This window comes from Chinchilla lanigera, unplaced genomic scaffold (assembly GCF_000276665.1).
Source record: "Chinchilla lanigera isolate Chin_1 unplaced genomic scaffold, ChiLan1.0 scaffold00070, whole genome shotgun sequence".
Lineage (NCBI taxonomy): Eukaryota > Metazoa > Chordata > Mammalia > Rodentia > Chinchillidae > Chinchilla > Chinchilla lanigera.
Window position 1 is genome coordinate 11415884 of NW_004955471.1, and position 6569 is coordinate 11422452.

Consider the following 6569-nt stretch of genomic DNA (forward strand, 5'->3'; position numbering starts at 1 on the left):
TGGGATAGGACGGTCGCTGTGGAGGCAGACCCGCAGCAACACTGAGTGTGCCTGCCCTTCATCTTGGACTTCCCTCACACAATCTCTGTGCATAATTCTAACATAGCAGCCTCAGTGAATAAGACACAAGGCAAGGATACCCAAAAATGTTCTCGGTAAGTCTAGAAATACACATCAATATGTAAATACTTCGATGTGGTTTATAAAAACCTAATTAAAATTAATGCATATGCCACATAGCCCTTCCTCAAAACTCTAAAAAGCATAATATCCTTCTATCCTTCTATGCTGCCCAATAAAGGAGAGTCATTGCCCTCAACAGGCCCACACGATAGCATACATTTTTACTGAGTGCTTATGAGACAAACGACACTTCTATTAGGTATATGCGCAACAAATGGGAAACTAAGGAGAAATGGCACCTCCTTCTACATAGCACCAGTCTTACAGAGCAAGCAGGAGGTCCTGCAAGAGCCATATACTTAACGACAGGGGGCTGCATGAGAGTTTCTCAAGGCTCGAATTTAGACCTGGAAGTTCAGGGAAAGTTCCTGAGAAGTAGAGCTGTTTGAGATCTAACAGGGGAGTACTGCCTGGCTCCCACAGACTGAGCAAGAGAAAGCAAAAGCTGAAAGGGAGGAGCAGGAAGTGATGAGCACACTTTTCACACTTGTAGTCCCAGCTTCTTGGGAAGCTGAGGGAAGAGGCCTGCTTGGGCCCAGGAGTTCAAGGCCAGCCTGAGCAACGTATAAGAGCAAGATGTGGTCTATAAAACATTGTGCCTCAAAGCTGCAGCTTGCAGAGATTCTATGGTACCCTTTTTGTACACACACACACACACACACACACACACACACCCCTACACCCCACAGGACCCTTTGTAGTCCAACACTCTGGGCTTGTTTTAAAATCTCAACTAAAAGCTGAGTGTTATGGCACACACCTGCAATCCCAGCACTGAGAGGCAAGGCAGGAGGATCATAAATTCAAAGCCTGGGCAACTTTCTGAGGCCCTGTCTCAAAATTTAACAAAACACAACATAAAACAACAGGTTGAGGATATAGCTCAGTGTGAATGGCCTGGGTTAAATCCCCATTTTCTATAATAACAATAATAATAACATCAACAATGATAATCCCAATTAAGTCCTGGATCTTCAATTCTGTCTTCCCTGGAATACTTTTCTCATGTTTCCAACCCAAAGAACTGTCTTGCCGCCTTGTCTCCTACGTTCTTTAGACCTATTAAACCTGTCCCCACATATCAGACTCATTATTAAGGGCCGACACGCAGCATTTGGAGAGTGTTTCTTGCTTATGTCATCTGCCGGGTGCAAACTTTAAACTCCTTCGATTCAGAGACTGTGTTATAAACTCTGCTTCTCTCCCCACGACAAGCATAATCCGTAATAAACTTTATAGAGAGAGCTACGAGACAGGAGCTGGTCCTCCAAGAAGAGTGTCATAAAGTAAGAAAAATAAAATAAACCGAAGCTTTTAAGAATTATAAAAACAAAAAGTCTTTTAAATTCCTGTAGTGATTGTCAGATCAAGTGGTAACGGTGACATTTTTACCAGATATCGGAAGAGTATACCGGCTGCTTACATACAAAGAAGTTCAAATGACAGCACAGGAGCAGCAGGCCTGGCTACTCCACTTCTGTTTTGTTTCGTCTCTCTTCCTCCAGAAAATAACATTCACACTCATCTAATAGGGTGACAATTAAAATGACAAATTTAAAGCTTAGGGTATAGGAGTATATTAAATGTTCCAGATGAGTTTAAATCTATTAATTTGTTTTAAGTATGGTTACTTAATATCTATTCTGGAGAACTTGCAAACATATTCTGCAAAGATTTTGACCAGGTCTGTCCCAGTATACTCTGGGGCAACACAAAGGAATGTAAATTAACTGAGTAAAAGATACTTGACCCTGCGACTCCTTGTACAGCCTCCTAAAAAGGACTAACCCATAGACTAACCTATAACAGGAAGAAGGTGTCTAGAACCACGCCATACATTCTTGGTTCAGCAATCACATTGAACTTGGGATGAGGACATAATTATACACTGGTAGAATCTTTTGGTACCTCCAGATGGAGGAATGGCTAATTTGCATTATGGAATCAGAATGCAAACAACCTTGACATTCTGGAACAATTAACAAAAGTAAAGGTTAAATTGAATTTCAGTATTTCCAAATCCCAAATCAAGTGGCCAAACATGTTGCAGAGAAGCATATTTGGAGAAAAATATGCACAAAGGTTGCATAAATGGACAATAAAATACTGTAGTAGGAATGCAAAAGAAAAAGGGCAGATTAGATCTTAGGCTGAGTAACTCCAGAGGAGATAATCAAATTTATCGAGTGACACTAACACAGTTCTCTAGTGGAGTCTGAGGTTCACACATCACAAAGCAGTGCATCCAAAGGAGCCAGTGCCTGTTGGTAATGAGATTCTCAATCCACAGCAAATAGGGTTGGACAGAAAGAACTGAGTATCATCTCACCAGATGGAGGTGTTTTGATACACAAAGACATTTATACAAGTCCTTTAAAAAGTAAAATAAGGATATGGATATCATAGAGATAAACAACACAGCTCATCTTTAACAAAAGTGTATGCTCAGAACTGGCCAAATAAAGAAATGTCTAGTGTATTCAAGACTAGTCTTGACAAGTAATTTACCAAAAAATGACCTTCATGTTGTCTTAATATGCCTAGTTTGATTGGGAAATATGGTCATTTGCTAAGAATGAAGATTGACGATGATCTGGAAAGACTAGCAAACCAATGAGAATGGAAGAGTGATATAAAATTAACCAAGAAAAGACAAAATAACTTCACAGCACTGTTAACCAGCCTTTAAACTGTAGGTGGAGCTAAATCAATTCCTGGTTGACCAAAAGGTATGGCTCCATTATTACACGCAGTTAAGTCTCCAGCAAGGATGGTGAAGCTAACATTCCACTGGAGCTGAAGTTAGGAGGTTAGATTACGATGAATCACTTTAGTGGCAAGAAATTTAAGGGTTGGTGAGGAGTTGAAATTGCTCTCAAAGATGAGTATGGTAAAAGAGGAAAACATTAAAAAAATGGTACAGAAAACAAAAATGGAAGAAAGTGTTTAGTGGTAAGTGAGTAAAAGTTTGGAAGGATAGTAGACACGGTCTGAAGAAGAATATGAGACACTCAGACTTTTCAGGTAAGTGATGGGAGGGCTGGGGGTGGGTGAATACCAGAGGATCCAAAACAGGAAGTGAATTGGTTAAGGACAAAGTCAAATATGTGAAATTCAAAGATGCAGATGTTGAACAAAGTCCTAAACAATGATGGGAGATGACAGAGTAGAAAGGAAAACCTCTGTTATTTTACGTTCTTGAGGAAGGAGGAGCAGTGGAGAGGTTAATACACACTAGTAATGAGGACTGGCAGCAACAGGGAACAATGTAAACTCAGAAAAAGAAAGCAAGGGAGTGGGTAACAGTAGTACCAGCCAAACAAGCAGCTCTGACAGGCCTCAGAGCACATAAGAGGAGAGTACAGAAGGGTCTCAGTGTGACAAGGCCACACTATTCCAAGGCAAGGCCTCCTCACAAAGCAAATAGCGAGCCTTACACACATTTGTGAGCTAAATAACCCGTAGCACAAGCCACAAAAATCCTTAAGGGAAAAACAAGAAGGACAGCTGGTATTTACTTCATCAGACACTGACCTGCTCAATAGCTAGTCAAGCACTGTGACTCCAAGGATGGGTGAACCAAGGAAAACTTGAGCTTGGCAGGAGATGCAGACATTTAAAAATACACCTTTGATGTCATGTGGAATAACAAAAGAGCATATGAAATTTGTTGGACATAGAAAAAAATTTTTAGGATTAAGAGGAGGTGTAGTTCAGTGGTAGAGCATTTGCCTAACATGAGAGGCCCTGGGTTCCATCCTCAGCACTGGAAATAAAACAAATGCAAAGGCCAACTGAGTCTGCCTTACCTTCTTTTCCCAGGAGGTTCATTGCTAAAACCACTGTCTTTTGTTGACTTCTTGCTAATTCCTATCACAGGGTCAGAGGAGTTGATTTGTGAGTTAATTAACTGGATTTGGCTTTGATTTGATAAAAGGGAGGGCTTGTTGTCAAAATATTATTAATGGCCAGAAAGCACACCAGGTAAAAGAATTTAGTAACCAGAAGTAGTGAGAGTCGCATTGTTTTGCAGCAAAAGAGGCCATGATCTTAACCTTTCAAGTTTTAGCATTTATTCTCCCACTGTGGGCTGAGGAGGAAGCTGGCACTCACTAAAATCCTTCATCCCTCCCAAATAATTCTGTTCCACCCTCAGGATATAGGAAGATGAAGGTTACCTAACTGAACCCAGGGGAGGGAAAAATATGACATTTTTAAGACACTTCAAAATTGCTCAGAAAGGAAATAAAGAAACAGATGTGATTCCGTGTGGCCAAGAAATACCCCCAGCCCCAAGCAAATTGGTTCAACAAAAAAACTGAAAAATTCCCCAAAGCTCTTTTTATATCAGTAAAGATGGAGACACACAAAACAATATAATATACAGACACTTAACCGGTGCAGAGTAAATCCAGGTGGTCTGGAGACAAAAACCACTGTGATTACTGATGCTTAAGAAGGAAAAACCATTTGCTTCTACAAATGTGCAGAAAAGAAATAAATATAAATCTTAAAGAAGACTGGCTTGGGTAAATATTTCTAAATAAGAGGTACAAAAGCAGTGCGATAAATTTCAATATTCTAGCAAATAGAAGCCAAGCAACTCCTTAGTGAGTCCAGCCAAGAGAAAGCTAACCTAAACCACAACTTCCTCCAAAATGTCTTCTCATCAATACCATATTCCTTGGCTTGGCTTATTTGAGTATCGCTTATTTGTCCATTTCCTCCTATTTATGAATATTCATCCTTAAGGCTAGTTAGATGTTTATTTCTTAAAAAATATTAATTAGGATTTAGAGGTACATATGATACTAATTTAGCCAAACCTGAAAAAAAAAAAAACCCACTACTCTCTCCCACACACGTATTTTTAAGAAATGTAAATTTGAGAATTAATCTGTTTGTAGATTTCTGACAAAACTCTGAGAATTTCTGACAAAATTCAAGGTTGTACAATATTTTGTCAGCAATACACAAGACATTGGGTTAAAAATTCAACTTTTTCCAATTCTATTTGAAAATTACACCAAAGTTCATGAAATTTAATCACAAAATATTCTATTGCTGTGTTATTTATAATAATTCAATTTCAATGTTGTCATTTTTTTATAGTAAAATATATTAATCAAAACATCTTTTAAATGTCTTAAAGTGAGACCGTGTAATAAGCCATAGCCATAATGAACACAAAACTAAGTAGTGAAGTCGTCCACATTTTTTTCTTTCAAGTCGTCAGATATAAATAACTTCACACTTCCTTCCTCATTCTTGAATGACAGAAAACTATCTTAAATATGTTATTTTATAGTTGGACATCTAGAAATAGGGCCTTTAAAAGGCTATTTATATTTCAGGCATTACGAAACGTCACACCAAGTATAACTACTTTATATGCGAGCTGGATTTCGAGGCAGAAAAAATTCTTTTATTTTCTGTTCTATACTAAAAAGATCTTACATGAGAAAGGGAAAAGTATTCATCTATTCAACACACATTTCTACTAACCACAGTTCACAGGACTAAGTTTGCTGATCTATTTAAAAACATACTAATGAGTCTATTTTAAATAAAAATATTATTTCAACACTATTCGAGAGTTTTTCCTACTAATCTATGTCTAAAAGTACATAGCAAGACAGTTACTTTGAGCGTGGCTTTTATGTTTGAACTCGTCTCATTTTTCTCTTCGGTCACAGATCTCTTTGGGTATCTGAAGGCTGCTCTATCTCCCTAAAAATGCAGCAACTCGCTTGTCTGAGCGTGATTTCTAGGACGTCGTGACCTCTGAAATATGTCCACACACCCAAGTGTTCACTAACCGAGCAAATCAGAGACCACACAGACCACCTCCCCGAGAAAGCAGCCCAGCAGCCTACGACTCGAACACACACAGCTTTGCTTTGGAATTCTAGACAATCTGATTGTTACATCGCTGCTGTCATGGGTCCCACCTCCTTTATAAAGGAGAATCTGAAATGATCACTCCTGAAGAGAAAGATACGAGCATTCCAGGAAAAGCAACAGATTATTCCCACCCTACAAACTAAGGCATAAAAATCTGTATTTACCATGAAGCGCTTCGACTCCTATGTGCCACGGGAAGGCTACACATGTCCCCAGCAGGACCCGCGCGGGTAGGTGCACAGGCGGAGACCCGCGCTGGAGGAGCCCCAGATCACTCGCGCTGTGTCCCCGGTGAAGTTTAAATAACAACAGCTAAAACTCCACCCTCCGGTACTGGAAAGCCAGAGGCCCTCCCGGAGCTGCAAGCCCTTCCGCTCACTTCGGAGCCCCGCGGCTTCCCGGGCGCGCGGAGGGCGGGAAGGTGGCGCGGCGCCGGCTCCGCGCCCCGGCCACGGCCGCAGTAAGTCGGGACGCGCCCGCTC

At 40.2% G+C, this 6569-nt stretch overlaps 1 protein-coding gene and 1 long non-coding RNA gene across 2 annotated transcripts in view; one reads left to right on the forward strand and one right to left on the reverse strand.

Annotated features, from left to right (window-relative positions):
- Positions 1-6316, reverse strand: part of Gucy1a3 (guanylate cyclase 1, soluble, alpha 3) — a 54882-nt gene extending 48566 nt beyond the window's left edge. Inside the window, exon 1 of the mRNA XM_005400950.2 lies at positions 6252-6316. The gene's annotated coding sequence lies outside the window, so the exon portion shown is untranslated. The remainder of the gene's footprint in view (positions 1-6251) is intronic.
- Positions 6317-6476: 160 nt separating this feature from the next.
- LOC102014444 overlaps positions 6477-6569 on the forward strand; it is an 85407-nt gene continuing 85314 nt past the window's right edge. Inside the window, exon 1 of the long non-coding RNA XR_001237061.1 lies at positions 6477-6547. This is a non-coding gene — a long non-coding RNA (uncharacterized LOC102014444). The remainder of the gene's footprint in view (positions 6548-6569) is intronic.